The following is a 17579-nucleotide window of genomic DNA, read 5'->3' as shown; positions in this document are numbered from 1 at the left end:
AGCCGAGTCACGTGACTACTAACCATACCACGTGGGACGTTGACTCCGAGAGCGAAATATACTACACAATGGAGGAGAATGTCCTCATTCTGCAGGGTTGGCAAGGGTCAGGCAAGTGCACCAGGCCGGAGCCTAAGTGGGAAGTTGTAGAAGGTGCGTGCGATTACGTCAAAGGATGTACCAGACTTGGTGAGTGACTCACTCAGCCTTCTGCTTCTGCACCCTCCCTCCTCATTCTCTCTATCTGCACCCTCTTCACTCTCTCATCCTCAGCCTATGCTGTCAACGCATAAGTCGCGGTAACCCCAACACTCACCTAGGGACAACCGCCTTAAGAAGGCACCTGGCCTCCCATCACTGAGCCCAGTAGGAGCAACACTGTCAGAACCCACAAAGACACACACACATTTGATCTCCACTCCACCATCCACCGCGCCGTCGTCGCGTTCATCTGGCAAAAGGCAGGCTTCCGTGGCCCAAATGTTTGAGCGATAAAGATGATGACGCCGTATAACCCTCTTGCTCGATGGTTGACTGCCGGCTTGTCGGCTAGCCCGTGTCGGGTATTTATTTCATAAAAATTATGATTTCATATTTTTATGAAATATGAAAAATGAAAAATGGAAAATTTAATTGGCGGACATATAAACGCTAGTTCTTTTATTGATGAGATCTAAAGTTAATTTGCGCAGCTAATGAAACAGGGTGCAATTAATTATACAAAATATAATTTATTATAAATACAAGCAGTAAAAATGGCATACAAATGAATACAAAGATAATATCAAAATTGACCATAAGATGGTGCTCCACCGTTTACAGGCTCACTTAATTTACTACACCAAGTGCAATACAATACTACTTTTTTCTTTTATCAAATTATTACCGATTAATATACTGGTAATCAAAATATTATAATGCAACAACAAAAAAAAAAAAATAGAAATGAATCTGTGGAAAATCCCTTATGCTCAATCAGAGAATATGGCAGTAAGAGACAACTTATAAATACGCCCGTTGACCTAACTACGAATAATAAAATCCGATCAGAGATTCCACTCTGATAGCAATATTACAGGAATTCTAATGATGTGCACGTTCATTAAAATTTCCCATAAAATTATTGTTTTAACACTATTGACCCACTAATAATGGGGTCTCAACTATATGCCAATTGGAGCGATTTATAATTACTGCAAATAAAATTGAGTATTACCCCTAGCTTTGGGATAAAGAGCTTTTAGAAGGGACCCAGCTTTCCAAGATTCAGATCTATGCCGTCCTGTGGTATGTTCCTGATGTGTGAAGTGATGCTGATGAATCTGAAGAACTCCCAAGTGATGTTTTCTCAAGTCCCCTTTATCTCAAGTGATCCTGAATGCCTCAAAACTGGATCAGATATTCTAATCCTTATCTATGCCCATCCCCTCTTGGATTAGGGATTTCCAATTAGATAAGGTGGGTGTGATGTATGGTAATCATGGGGATGATGTCATTTTATTGGCATTCCTGAAAAACTTCCGCCCATCTACCACTTGATGGCACTGTTGTATCATATAGCAATTTTAAGAATTAACATATATATATATGGCTTTATTATACCTCTTAAACTTTGACCTTGTCTACCCTAAATCAATTAGGAGGGACTCTTTCTGACACTTTGTTCAGACTGACTGGCAGTATTAGAAGTTTCCCTAATCCTTGAATTTATGGGGCAGATAAGAGCAGAATGGTTTTTAGAAAGTTTTCTCCTGGCTTGTGTATCTTAGCCATCCAAACGACTGATTATTTGCCATCTAAGATAACAAAGTTCTTCTCTAAAACAAAATCCTCTTAGTAGAAAATCAGCTTATATACTTCTATAGAATATATTCTCATTGATACATATACATTAATAATACTTGGTTATAATACATCAATATGGCATAGTATATATGAATCATTAACAAGTTCAAACGCTAAATAAATGCACACAGGAATATATATATATATATATATATATATATATATATATATATATATGAATATATGAATAGATATCTATTCCACACCAGATGTGTTTTATGGACATCTATTTCAGATCATGGTTTAGCCATGAAACACCCATTGTTCCTCAGACAGACATGTTTAGAGAAACCAGTGTTTTAAACAATAACCTCTCTTGACCCCAGTAGTTGAGACAGTTTATGTGAGACCCATCACATTCTCTAAGATATCACATCTGTTGGCAATAACTTTAAAAACAACATACATTGTAGGCCAGTGACCATCATGAATTCCTCTGGCTTATTCCAACAGAGAGTTAGGCCTCTTAAAGGTAATGTGAATCTCCATTTTGGTTCTAATATTGTTAGACCTTAATGTGCAGATATAAATATGCCCGACACCCGCCAACTACTGCCATATAAATTGGTGGACTCAGGGGCCTTTAGAAAATTTGTGACCATTGGCACACCGCAATGGAAGGTACTGGAAGGAAATATTTCTCCCAGAAGCTATATGGCCACGTACAGCGGCAAATGAATGTATCTCTGTAACACAGTGTCGGTGCCAAGATACATCTGACCACAGACACGTTGTCTAGCAAACATGGGCAGGAAAGTAACATAACTTTTACTGCCCACTGGGTAAACCTTTTGACGGCCGTCAAGCATGCAACCCGTGGCACCTGTGTGGATTTGGTGTTACCGCCATGGATTGCATGCAGGCCTGCCTCTTCTTATCCTCCTCCTACTCCATCTTCCGTCTCCTCCTCGGCTGACTCCTCCTTTTCCACTGCTACCGCCTCTTCCGCTGCACCCCCAAGCTCCCCAGAACCTATTCGACGTGCCAGATGAGACGTTGCCATGCTGTGCTGCGGCTAATCTGCCTGGAAGCCTTTGCGTTCACAGATCTATCAGTGGCTAACCCCATTCAATTTGACAGTTGGTAATGTGTTGTGCAACAACGGTGCCAATCTGCTGAGCACGCTGAAACAGGGCAAAATGACACACGTGCCATGCATGGCACACGTCCTGAACCTAGTCGTGCAGCGATTAGTTGCCAAATACCCCGGGGTCCAGGACGTCTTGTGGCAGGCCAGGAAAATCTCTGGCCATTTTAGCAGATCTTACACGGCCATGGCTTGCCTTGCTGATGTTCATCAGTGACACCGCCTGCCTGTCAGACGTTCGATTTGTGACTGCCTAACGCGATGGAACTCCACCATGTATATGCTTGATAGGCTGCTCCATCAGAAATGTGCAGTTAACGACTACCTGTACCGAACTCTGTGGCAGGGCAGGTTCTGGGGAGCTTGGTTTCACTGCCCCAGTGGCTGCTCATGCACGATGCATGCAGACTTCTGCGGCCATTTGATAAGATTACTAAACTGGTAAGTACAGCCAAGGTGCCATCAGTAACCTCGTACCTTACACCTTCTTTCTGGAGCATGCATTGTGTTGTGTCATTGATCAAGCCATCGAGGAGCAGGAGCTGGAAGATGAGATAGTCGCAATGCTGGATGAATTCCCAAGAGGGGCTACTCCATCTGAGACAAGTCAACAGGAGTCTGAAGATGAGTCCCAGGAGGATGGTATCGAGGCAGAGGAGAAGCAAGAAGAGCATGCTTTAAACGTTTCTGGGATTCCTTTTGTTGTCCGTGGCTGAGGGGGGAGACCAAGGATGACATTATCCTGGATGATAAAAAGGAGCCAGGCCACTCCATCGCTTCCAGTTTAGTGCAAATGTGGGCCTTCATGCTCCAGTGTTTGAAGAGGGACCCCCATATAAAAAAGCATAAAAGGCAAGGACCAGTACTGGGTGGCAACGTACTTAGACCCCCGGTACAAACACAACATAGTGGAAATAATACCAGCATCACGGAGGGTTGTCCGAATGCAGCACTTCCAGGCCTTGCTTTAGGAAATGCTGCATTCTGCTTTTGCGGGAGCTGACAAAGTAATTTCTACTCACAGAGAAACAGTTGTGGGTACCAATCGGGTTAACGGCCGTTGTGGACGCACTTCTTGTGCAGGCTTGACCTGTGGCCAGAGCTGGCACAATTTGCCATGGAACTGTTGGCTTGCCCCTCATCGAGCATCGTGTCCAAAAGGACGTTCAGAGCAGTGGGGGGGATCCTGACTAATAAGCCCACTCGCCTACCTCACGACAGTGTGGACTACCTCACATTTCTAAAACTGAATGAGGCATGGATCTCAGAGGAATTTAACACCCGTAACAACCACGTGTAATTGAATTTCCTCATGCCAGCCCACAAATATCCGCCACCACCCAGAACAAATATTGGTCCCTGTCTTAGGTAAATACAGCGGCATAAAAGGCCTTTTCTGTCCGTTGAATGCCTAATGTTTTGGGCCTCGGAGGAATTCAACACCTGTGACGACCACATGTTTCAACTATTATCATTAGCGTTTTTTTCAAGAGGGGGATTTCATTAGCCATGTTTTTTATCCAATTTTATATTTTTAGTTCTTTTAAACATGTATTTGACCTATATTTGTACTGTAGAAAAAGACTGCATGCTATTATCTGTTTGAGAAGGGCTCATGATGTGAGCCGAAACGCATCACAGAACATTATATGGGACCAATAACAGTATTGACTTTGCAGAAGATACAGTGAGTGATGGTCTTTTTCTACAATATACACTCACCTAAAGAATTATTAGGAACACCATACTAATATGGTGTTGGACCCCCTTTTGCCTTCAGAACTGCCTAAATTCTACGTGGCATTGATTCAACAAGGTGCTGATGGCATTCTTTAGAAATGTTGGCCCATATTGATAGGATAGCATCTTGCAGTTGATGCTCTATTTGGTTGAGATCTGGTGACTGTGGGGGCCATTTTAGTACAGTGAACTGATTGTCATGTTCAAGAAACCAATTTGAAATGATTTGAGCTTTGTGACGTGGTGCATTATCCTGCTGGAAGTAGCCATCAGAGGATGGGTACATGGTGGTCATGAAGGGATGGACATGGTCAGAAACAATGCTCGGGTAGCCCGTGGCATTTAAACAATGACCAATTGGCACTAAGGGGCCTAAAGTGTGCACAGAAAACATCCCCCACACCATTACACCACCACCACCAGCCTTTACAGTGGTAACAAGGCATGATGGATACATTCAGAACAATAGGTTAGTTGGATGCACAGGGTGGCTGATACACCAAAAAGGGTGCTCTCAATCTTACAGCGTCACCCCGCTGCTAAAGAAGGCAGAAATATAAGGGAATGATTGGGCACACCTAAGATACTTGGTAACTGATATTTATTAAAGTAGTTAAAATAGCAATATAAATTTACGTAACTGCCACGTGATTAGACAGCAATCAAGTGGAAATTAAGCGTGTTTGTGACCGAAAGGAGGCTCAAAGTGGTCACTTGCAGATGATGTTGGTGACTAGCAGCCTCATTGCGACCACAATAGACAGGTGGAATAGATATTAAACTCCAATAGTAATGAATCAAGTAAGTACTTATAAATTTAAAAATGCATTATAAGTGATAAAAAATATATATAAATGTCCGGATGTAACAAGTTGGGATCCCTCAGGTGTTATAACCAACTTAGAGCAGCATGAAAATGTTAAAGAGTGGTTGCAATATTCAGAATCAAAGTTGCTCCGTCACTGACCCAGCGGCGTCCCGCTTACAGTCAGAGATCAATCCAGCAGTGAAACAACAGTCAGTTCAGGAACACTCTTACCGATGTTGGAGGGTTCTCCTGATTCGGAGACACCTCAGCCGTCTATCGAAACCCTCTTTCGGTTTTTCTCTTTGCGGTTAGGTGGATCCAGCAGTTGTTAATGTGCGTCACTTGTTGGCAGTGCGGTTGCTGCACGTGGTCCCGCTTGTTTGGATCCAGAGATGCCAATTTTCCAGGCTAGGTTTCAGATCGGCTCCGTTGGGTACACTGGTTTAGAGTGGTCCTTAGGTCAATTAGATGCGGTGCACTCGCATGAAGTTGGGGGGTCAGACCAGACGCGTTTCGGGGCTATAGTGTCCCCTTCCTCAGTGGCTGTGATCCCCCCCGTTAGCCACTGAGGAAGGGGACACTATAGACCCGAAACGCGTCTGGTCTGACCCCCCCAACTTCATACGAGTGCACCGCATCTAATTGACCTAAGGACCACTCTAAACCAGTGTACCCAACGGAGCCGATCTGAAACCTAGCCTGGAAAATTGGCATCTCTGGATCCAAACAAGCGGGACCACGTGCAGCAACCGCACTGCCAACAAGTGACGCACATTAACAACTGCTGGATCCACCTAACCGCAAAGAGAAAAACCGAAAGAGGGTTTCGATAGACGGCTGAGGTGTCTCCGAATCAGGAGAACCCTCCAACATCGGTAAGAGTGTTCCTGAACTGACTGTTGTTTCACTGCTGGATTGATCTCTGACTGTAAGCGGGACGCCGCTGGGTCAGTGACGGAGCAACTTTGATTCTGAATATTGCAACCACTCTTTAACATTTTCATGCTGCTCTAAGTTGGTTATAACACCTGAGGGATCCCAACTTGTTACATCCGGACATTTATATATATTTTTTTTATCACTTATAATGCATTTTTAAATTTATAAGTACTTACTTGATTCATTACTATTGGAGTTTAATATCTATTCCACCTGTCTATTGTGGTCGCAATGAGGCTGCTAGTCACCAACATCATCTGCAAGTGACCACTTTGAGCCTCCTTTCGGTCACAAACACGCTTAATTTCCACTTGAATGCTGTCTAATCACGTGGCAGTTACGTAAATTTATATTGCTATTTTAACTACTTTAATAAATATCAGTTACCAAGTATCTTAGGTGTGCCCAATCATTCCCTTACATGATGGATACATGTTCTCATTCTGTTTACGCCAAATTCGGACTCTACCATTTGAATGTGTCAACAGAAATCGAGACTCATCAGACCAGGCAACATTTTTCCAGTCTTCAACAGTCCAATTTTGGTGAGCTCGTGCAAATTGTAGCCTCTTTTTCCCATTTGTAGTAGAGATGAGTGGTACCCGGTGGGGACTTCTGCTGTTGTAGCCCACCTTTCTTTCCCATTCTGACATTCAGTTTGGAGTTCAGGAGATTGTCTTGACCAGGACCACAACCCTACATGCATTGAAGCAACTGCCATGTGATTGGTTGACTAGATAATCACATTAATGAGAAATAGAACAGGTGTTCCTAATAATTCTTTAGGTGAGTGTATGTTGAGATTGCTATCTCGGACACGTGCACCACGCTTTTTGAACGGAGTGCCGGCTGATCACTGCCTGATCCTATATTTGTACTGGTCTTCAGTAAAATTTATATCCATTGACCATCTAATAGACCTCCAGCCACATACTTACTTGTTCTTTTATGTACGCTGAATGAATAATTGTTGCGGCCTCAGAGGAATTCAACACCAGTGACGACCACGTGTTATTGAATTTCAACTATTATCATTAGGGTTTTTTTCAAGAGGGAGGATTTTGTTAGCCATGTTTTTAATCCGATTTTATATTTTTAGTTCTTTTAAACATATGTTTTTGACCTCTATTTGTAATGGCCTGCAGTAAATTTGATATCCATTGACTGTGTAATATACCTCCGGCCACATAATCACTTGATCTTTTCTGTCCGGTAAATGCCTAATGTTTGGGGTCTGTAGTGCAGTGGCCTACAGTAAAATTTTTATCCTTTAACGCATAATGTACCTCAAGCCACTAATCAGAATTTCTTTTATGTCAGGTGAATGCCTAATTTTTAAGGTCTTTACTCCCGTGGCCTAAAATAAAGTTTTTCTAGGCTCCAACATAGTAACATAGTAACATAGTACATAAGGCCGAAAAAAGACATTTGTCCATCCAGTTCGGCCTGTTATCCCGCAAGTTGATCCAGAGGAAGACCCCTCTCTAGTAGCTATAGCCTGTAATATTATTAAGCTCCAGAAATACATCCAGGCCCCTCTTGAATTCCTTTATTGTACTCACCATCACCACCTCCTCAGGCAGAGAGTTCCATAGTCTCACTGCTCTTACCGTAAAGAATCCTTTTCTATGTTTGTGTACAAACCTTCTTTCCTCCAGACGCAGAGGATGTCCCCTCGTCACAGTCACAGTCCTGGGGATAAATAGCTGATGGGATAGATCTCTGTACTGACCCCTGATATATTTATACATATTAATTAGATCTCCCCTCAGTCGTCTTTTTTCTAAAGGGAATAACCCTAATTTTGATAATCTTTCAGGGTACTGTAGTTGCCCCATTCCAGTTATTACTTTAGATGCCCTCCTCTGGACCTTCTCCAGCTCTGCTATGTCTGCCTTGTTTACAGGAGCCCAGAACTGTACACAGTACTCCATGTGTGGTCTGACTAGCGATTTGTAAAGTGGTAGGACTATGTTCTTATCACGGGAATCTATGCCCCTTCTGATGCAACCCATTATCTTGTTGGCCTTGGCAGCAGCTGCCTGACACTGGTTTTTGCAGCTTAGTTTGCTGTTTATTAAAATTCCTAGATCCTTTTCCATGTCAGTGTTACCGAGTGTTTTACCATTTAGTATGTACGGTTGACTTGCATTTTTCCTTCCCATGTGCATAACTTTACATTTATCAGTGTTAAACCCCATCTGCCACTTATCTGCCCAAGCCTCCAGTCTATCCAGATCCCTCTGTAGTAGTATACTGTCCTCATCAGTGTAAATTACTTTACACAGTTTAGTGTCATCTGCGAAAATTGATACTTTACTATGCAAGCCTTCTACAAGATCATTAATAAATATATTGAAGAGAATAGGGCCCAATACTGACCCCTGAGGTACCCCACTAGTGACAGTGACCCAATCTGAGTGTGTACCGTTAATAACCACCCTCTGTTTTCTATCACTGAGCCAGTTACTTACCCACATACAGATGTTTTCTCCCAGTCCGAGCATTCTCATTTTATATACTAACCTTTTATGTGGTACAGTGTCAAATGCTTTGGAGAAGTCCAGATATACGACATCCATTGATTCGCCGCTGTCAAGTCTAGAACTTAACTCCTCATAGAAACTGATTAAATTAGTCTGACATGACCGATCCCTCACGAAGCCATGCTGATATGGCGTTATTTGCTTATTTCTGTTGAGATGCTCTAATATAGCATCTCTCAGAAAACCTTCAAACAGTTTACCCACAACAGATGTTAAACTTACCGGCCTATAGTTTCCAGGCTCTGTTTTTGGCCCCTTTTTGAATATTGGCACCACATATGCCATGCGCCAATCCTGTGGGACATTCCCTGTCAGTATAGAGTCTGCAAATATCAGAAATAAGGGTCTGGCTATGACATTACTTAATTCCTTTAGGATACAGGGGTGTATGTCATCCGGTCCTGGCGATTTGTCTATTTTAATCTTTTTAAGTCGCTGATGTACTTCTTCCTGGGTCATACAGGACACTTTTAATGGGGAATTTATTTTTGCATTCTGCATGTCATCTGACAATTTATTTTCCTCAGTGAATACATTGGAGAAAAAAATATTTAACAGCTTTGCTTTCTCCTCGTCGCTCTCTGCGACTTCCCCCTCATTACTCTTTAAAGGGCCGACACCTTCAGATTTATACTTTTTAACATTTATATAATTGAAGAACATTTTAGGGTTAGTTTTACTCTCTTTGGCAATTAATCTCTCGGTCTCTAGTTTGGCCGCTTTTATTTGTTTTTTACATGTTCTATTTTTTTCCTTATAGTTTTTCAGTGCTTCCGTGCTCCCCTCCTGTTTCAGTGAATGATATGCTTTCTTTTTGTCATTTATTGCTTTCGTTACAGTTCTATTTATCCACATTGGTTTCTTTTTGTTCCTTAACCTTTTATTACCATACGGTATGTACCTCTCACAATGAGATTTTAGGATGTTTTTAAAGATATCCCATTTTGTGGCTGTATTTTTATTTTTGAGGACTTTGTCCCAGTTAGTTTGGCCTATGGCCTCTCTTAGTTGGCTAAATTTAGCTTTTTTGAAGTTTGGTATTTTTGTTCCTCCCTGTAGAAACGCTCTTTTGAATAATAATTGGAAGGTTATTACTTTGTGGTCACTATTTCCCAGGTGTCCCCCAACCTGCACGTCTGTTGTTCTGTCCGGCCTATTGGTTAATACTAAGTCCAGTATGGCCGTCCCTCTAGTCGGGTCCTGAACCAGTTGGGAGAGGTAATTGTCTTTGGTTATTGCCAAGAACCTGTTTCCTTTATGAGCTATACAAGTTTCAGTTTACCAGTCTATATCTGGGTAGTTGAAGTCCCCCATAATAACCACCTCATTATGATTTGCCGCCTCGTCTATCTCGTTTAGTAATAGATTTTCTGTGGACTCTGGTATATTAGGTGGTTTATAGTAAACTCCTATTAGTAATTTATTGTTGTTTTTAGCGCCATGTATCTCTACCCACACTGACTCCACATGTTCATGTCCCTCACTTATATCTTTGCGGAGTGTGGGCTTTAGACCGGACTTTACATAAAGGCATACCCCTCCCCCTCTCCGGTTTTGACGATCCTTACTAAACAGACTGTAACCTTGTACATTAACCGCCCAGTCATAGCTATCATCCAGCCATGTCTCAGTTATTCCCACTATGTCATAGTTCTCCTCACACATCACTAATTCCAGTTCACCAGTTTTATTAGTCAGACTTCTGGCATTAGTATACATACATTTGAGAGGTTTATGTATATTTTTTACCCTACACCTTTCCTTCTGAACTGTTCTAGTCCCTCCTTCCATTCCTCCCCCAGTCCCATTACCTTGCCCCCGGTCTCTATCTGCGCTATCTTCCCGTCCTATAACGTAATTACCCTCCCCCCCAGTCCCTAGTTTAAACACTCCTCCAACCTTCTAGCCATCTTTCTCCCCAGCACAGCTGCCCCTTCCCCATTGAGGTGCAGCCCGTCCCTACGATAGAGCCTGTAGCCGATAGAAAAATCGGCCCAGTTCTCCAGGAACCCAAACCCCTCCTTCCTACACCAGTTCTTGAGCCACTTGTTAATCTCCATAATCTCCCGTTGCCTTTCTTGTGTGGCTCGTGGTACAGGCAGTATTTCGGAAAATACTACCTTTGAGGTCCTTGCCCTCAGCTTTTGACCTAAATCCCTGAAATCATTTTTAAGGACTCTCCACCTACCTCTAACTTTGTCATTGGTTCCGATATGGACCATGACCGCTGGATCTTCTCCAGCCCCTCCCAGTAATCTGTCAACCCGATCCGCGATGTGTCGAACTCTAGCGCCAGGAAGACAGCACACTGTTCGGCGATCACGGTCTTTGTGACAGATTTCCCTATCTGTTCCCCTAATAATGGAGTCGCCCACTACCAGAACCTGTCTGGCCTGCCCTGCTCTCCTGGTTCCCTGCTTACTGGAGCTGACATTCCCCTGACTGGCAGAGGAAGTGTCCGGCTGCAGCAGTGCCGTCCCCGGACTGACATCCCCCTCATCTGCCAAACGTGCAAACTTGTTGGGGTGTGTCAGATCAGGGCTAGCCTCCCTGGCACTCTTCCCTCTACCCCGCTTTCTAACTGTTAACCAGCTAGCTACCTCACTTTCCTCAGCCTCTTCTCTGTCACCCTCCCCCTCATCTACCCCAAAGAGTGCTTGCTCGGTGAGAAGCAAACTCTTTTGCAAATTATCAATGCCTCTCAGTGTTGCAACTTGCCCGTTTAGAGACTCGATTTGCGATTCTTCCATTTTACCACAAACTTTCCCTTTTATATCCCTGCCTAGCCCAACCTTTCCCTATACTCGAAAGGTTGGGCTAGGCAGGGATATAAAAGGGCACATTTCAGAGAATTTCCCTTTAAGACGCATAAAAATGTCCCCTGATTAACCTTTTCCGGACATAGGGCGTACAGGTATCCCTTATGTCCTGGTACTTAAGGACACAGGCAGTGGCATACATAGAGAAGTAAGGTCCCCATAGCAAGGATCAAACCAGGCCCCCCACACAGGACAGAAGGGTTTCTGCCTAAACCCTTTTTAATGACCCTTGGGCCATTTTTCCACTGCATCATTTGCTAAAAGTTGTTCCTTTTGGAAGGAAGAGTCCTGACCAAGTTTTCACACCAAGGCTTCCCTTGTGTGTGGTCAGATCCTGGCCTGATAAAGGGCTACCATTTAGCCCAAAACGTTGCCATAATTGTACATTGTGCATCATTATGTCCGGCTGAATAAAATTCACTAATTATCACATCAACCAATTGGAGTGCTGTCTATTGGCATAAATACTACAAATTTTCACCTCCAGTAGAAAAGGAGATAATCCCAACTAAGACTGGGCCCCCTCTTGCCCTGGGCCCCATAGCAGTCGCCTGGTCTGCCGCTATCGTAGTTACGCCCCTGGACACAGGGCATACCTGTACGCCCTGTGCATTTTCGATCACCGCCGCATGGCGGTGATCGGAACCCGGTGCCTGCTCAAATCATTGAGCAGGCACCTGGGGCAAATGCGCCGGGGGTCCTGTGATCCCCCCGTGTATGCGATCGCAGAAAACCGCAGGTCAATTCAGACCTGCGGTTTTCGGCGTTTCCGGGTTATTCTGTTATTTTGTTTCCGGAGCCCGAGGAGAGAGGAGCGCTGCTGCACGTGTGATCAGAGCCAGCATCTGTGCCCCAGCACCCATCCTTGCCCCCAGGAGACCTGTGCAACCCCATCTTTTTCATCAGGTATTTAGGGAAAGTATAGGGAAAGTATAGGGAAAGGTTGGGCTAGGCAGGGATATAAATGGGAAAGTTGGTGGTAAAAAAAAGTTTTGTTGCATCACCCTAAGTAGGGTGTCTGGGGTCCACAGCACAGCTGTGTGACCCTAGACCCCCCAGGGGTGCTGCTTGCCCCCCCTCCCTCCCACAACTTTTTTGGGGTGCAGGCATTATTTTTTGTGCATACGCTGACTGTGGCCGGCACTCTTAGAGTCCGGCCACTGTTAGCGCATCGCACACCCCTCCGCTGATCAACTTCAGACGGTTGATCAGCGGTTTAGAATTTTTTTGAAACTTTTTTATCACATTTTCCCCCCTTTTTTTAGTTAGTCTTTTTTTTCTGTTAGTTTTAGGTGTAAGTCCGCGAACACCCGTGCCCCCACACACACGCACATCAAAAAAAGATTTACACACACGCACATACACACGCAGACACACACTCCCCTGGCCCGCCGGACGTTCTCGGCCGAGGAGGCATACGCCCAGCTTGCCTCCTACTCCGAGAGTCCCAGTGAGGACGAGGATGACCCCACTTTCCTGTTGTCATCCGCGCCCTCCTCATTATCTAGCGATGATGATGAGAACCCAAGGCGGCGGAGCAAGGGGACCGCCATGCTAGGGACCCTGTGGCCCACACTAGTATGAGCAGCTCTGGGGCTCGTACCAGTTTTCCGGCCCACCAGTTAAATCCAACAAAGCACCCTGCCGGTGAACCTGTCTGGTGTACCCCAGAGCAGTATGAGCCCGTGATTCCTGATTTTGTAGGCCAATCAGGAATCCAGATTTCCACAGTGGGCTACACTAAATATGACTTTTTTGTCATTTTTTCAGTGACCCACTGGTAAATCTGATGGTGGAGCAGACGAACCTGTACTCCCAACAGTTCGTTGCTCAACACCCGGGTTCCTTTTTAGCCAGGTCCGGTGGCTGGACGCCGGTCAGTGCAGCCGAAATAAGGACATTTTGGGGCCTCGTTCTGCATATGAGCCTGGTCAAGAAACCTAGTGTCAGGCATTACTGGAGTGGGGACATCCTTTACCAGGCCCCCCTTTACAGTACGGCCATGACACGCTCCCAGTTTGAGGCCATCCGGAAATGTCTGCATTATTCAGATAATGCAGCACGTCCTCCCCAAGGTGATCCTGCCTATGACCGTCTGTATAAGATACGGCCGGTCATCGATCATTTTGGGGACAAATTTGTACATGCCTATGTACCTGGAAGGGAGGTCGCGGTTGATGAGTCTCTCATTGCGTTCAAGGGGAGACTCATTTTCCGCCAGTATGTGCCCTCTAAGCGGGCGAGGTATGGCGTGAAGCTATACAAACTTTGTGAGAGTTCCTCAGAGTACACTTACAAGTTTCGTGTATACAAGGGGCGAGATTCCCGTATCCCCCAGAATGTCCCCCCACTCTGATTGTTAGCGGGAAACTTGTGTGAGACCTTATGTACCCACTGCTAGATAAGGGTTAGCACCTTTACGTGGATAACTTTTATACTAGTTTCCCCTTGTTCCAGTCCCTTGCAGCCAGATCCACGTCCGCTTGTGGGACCGTGTGGAAAAATCAACGCGGCCTCCCTGCCCACCCCCTCCAGGTACCTATCCCCAGGGGTGCAACCCATGCCCTTACCAGTGAAAACCTGTTGCTAGTCAGATATAAGGACTAGAGGGATGTCCTTGTACTGTCCACAATTCATGGTAACGGCATCACCCCTGTCTCTGTGCGAGGTACCGCGGCAACGGTCCTCAAGCCCGATTGTATCGTCGACTACAATCGGTATACGGGAGGAGTTGATCTCTCTGATCAAGTCCTCAAGCCATATGACGCCATGCGCAAATCCCGGGCATGGTACAAAAAAGTTGCGGTCTACTTGGTGCAGGTTGCCTTGTACAACTCTTTTGTACTATCCCGAAGCACTCGCAACACAGGGACATTCCTTTAGTCCTCAAGGCCCTGATCTTTTTGGACCGGGAAAGAGCAGGCCGGAGTACCTCGGGAACTGGAGGCGCCTGGACCGTCCCTGGCCAACACTTTTCAGGTGTGGTCCCCCATACTGGAAAGAAGGGACAAACCCCCCAAAAAAGTGCAGAGTGTGTCGCAGGAGGGGGATATGGAAGGACACCATGCCCCGATCATCCGGGCCTCTGCATTGACGGTTGCTTCAGGGAGTATCACGCTTCCATGGAGTACTAAATTTATATCCCAATTTAGCCACTGACATCGGATAAAAAAACTGGTTCTCAGACTTGAGACACCCAAAAAACTAAAATAATTTTATTAGGCATTGCTGCGTCGGTAATAATCTCCTCTATAAAACTACCCCATGACCTAACCCCAGATTAACACGGCCCAAAAAAAAAATATATATTTTTTTGTCACCTTACACAATTACATTTTTAATAGCAAGCGATCAAAAAGTCCTATAGCCCCCAAAATAGTGCCCAAAAAAAGTCCTCTCATCCCGCAAAAAATGAGCCCCTACATAAGATAATCGGCAAAAAATTTTTTTTTTAAAATGGCTCAGACTTTAGAGATACAAAAACAATTTTTTTGTATCAAAAAGGATAATATAGTCTAAGACCTAAATAATTGTAAAATAAGTAAACTTATTAGGTATCGCTGTGTCCGTAAGAATTTCCTCTATAAAAATACCCCATGACCTAACTCCCCAGATTAACACGGTAAAAAAAAAAAAAAAACGGTGCCAAAACTGCTAGTTTTGGCACTTTTCCATTTCAATCCGTTTTTACGGTAACAAAGCAAGGGTTAACAACCAAACACAACTTAATATTTATTACCCTGATACTGCAGTTTACAGAAATGCCACATTTGTGGTCGTAAACTGCTGTATCAGTAAAAGGGAGGGCGCAAAAGGAAAGGACAGACATGGTTTCTGGAAGGCCGATTTTGATGGTCTTTTTTATTGACACCATGTCCCTTTTGAAGCCCCCCTGATGCCCCCCTAGAGTAAAAACTCCACAAAAGGGACCCATCTAAGAAACTACACCCCTCAAGGTATTTAAAACTGATTTTACAAACTTTATTCCTGAACAGTTAATGGCAAATGGAGATAAAATTTCAGAATTTAAATTTTTGGTAACTTTGCCTCAAAAAATTTAATATAGAGCAACCAAAAATCATATGTACCCTAAAAATATTCCCAACAAAACCGCCACCTTATCCCGTAGTTTCCAAAATGGGGTCACTTTTAGGGAGTTCCTACTCCAGGGGTGCATCAGGGGGGTTGAAACAGGACACTGTGTAAATAAACCGGTCCATAAAAATCAGCCCTCCAAAAACCAAACGGCGCACCTTTCCCTCTACGCCCCACTGTGTGGCCGTACAGTAGTGGACGACCACATATGGGGTGTTTCTGTAAACGGCAGAGTCAGGGCAATAAAGATACAGTCTTGTTTGGCTGTTAACCCTTGCTTTGTTAGTGGAAAAAATGGGTTAAAATGGAAAATTAGGCAAAAAAATGAAATTATCTCATTTCATCCCCATTTGCCAATAACTCTTGTGCAAAACCTGAAGGGTTAACTACGTTTGTAAAATCAGTTTTGAATACCTTGAGGGGTGTAGTTTCTTAGATGGGGGTCACTTTTAGGGAGTTTCTACTCCAGGGGTGCATCAGGGGGGTTAAAACAGGACACAGTGTAAATTAACTGGTCCATAAAAATCTGCACTCCAAAAACCAAACGGCACACCTTTCCCTCTACGCCCCACTGTGTGGCAGTAGTGTACGGCCACATATGGGGTGTTTCTGTAAACGGCAGAGTCAGGCCAATAAAGATACAGTCTTGTTTGGCTGTTAACCTTTGCTTTGTTAGTGGAAAAAATGGGTTGAAATGGAAAATGTGGCAAAAAAAAAGAAATTTTCAAATTTCATCCCCATTTGCCAATAACTCTTCTGCAACACCTAAAGGGTTAACAAAGTTTGTAAAACCAGTTTTGAATACCTTGACGGGTGTAGTTTCTAGAATGTGGTCATTTTTAGGTGGTTTCCATTATAATAGCCTCATAAAGTGACTTCAGACCTGAAATGGTCCCTAAAAATTGGGTTTTTGAAAATTTCAAAAATTTCAAGATTTGCTTCCAAACTTCTAAGCCTTGTAACATCCCCAAAATATAAAATATAATTCCCGAAATGATGCAAACATGAAGTTTACATATGGGGAATGTAAAGTAATAACTATGTTTGGAGGTATTACTATGTATTATAGAAGTAGAGAAATTGAACCTTGGAAATTAGCAATAAAAAAAAAAAATGGGTAAATTTTGTATTTTTTCATAAATAAAAATGAAATTTTTTACTTCATTTTACCAGTGTTATGAACTACAATATGTGACAAAAGAAACAGTCTGAGAACGGCCTGGATAAGTCAAAGCGTTTTAAAGTTATCAGCACTTAAAGTGACACTGGTCAGATTTGCAAAAAATGGCCTGGTCCTTAAGGTGAAATAAGGCCTTGTCCTTAAGGAGTTAAGATACATTTTGTTGGAATTTATGTCATTGATCCCTCTACTAAGTATTTGGTGGCTGCAAATATGAGCTGAAGGTTTTTCAGGTTCACCTGCCATTAAAGTGAATAGGGCCTGCCGCAAACTTGTAGTTCGTGAACATTTAATCCCGGCCGATGTTCGTCCATTACTCGAAGTGAAGTATCAAAAGAATGTTAGAAAACTTAATTCTTTAAAGCAGAGAAGCATTGCATACCCTGGCCAAGAGTGAAGGAAAGTTTGGCAGACCTTGTAAAAATGTTATATTTTTCATTCCTAGATCTTGCCAGTCGACACTGGCAAGCTCCAGTAAAAGAACAAGATCAACAAAAGACTGCCTTCATTTCTATGAATT

General features: G+C 43.7%; 1 pseudogene; it reads left to right on the top strand.

Annotated features, from left to right (window-relative positions):
• LOC122939478 overlaps positions 1 to 17579 on the top strand; it is a 73781-nt pseudogene that overhangs the window by 42438 nt on the left and 13764 nt on the right.

This window comes from Bufo gargarizans, chromosome 5 (genome assembly GCF_014858855.1).
Source record: "Bufo gargarizans isolate SCDJY-AF-19 chromosome 5, ASM1485885v1, whole genome shotgun sequence".
In the NCBI taxonomy this organism is placed as follows: domain Eukaryota; kingdom Metazoa; phylum Chordata; class Amphibia; order Anura; family Bufonidae; genus Bufo; species Bufo gargarizans.
The sequence above is the reverse complement of the archived record's forward strand: the minus strand, read 5'-3'. Positions and strand labels throughout refer to the sequence as shown.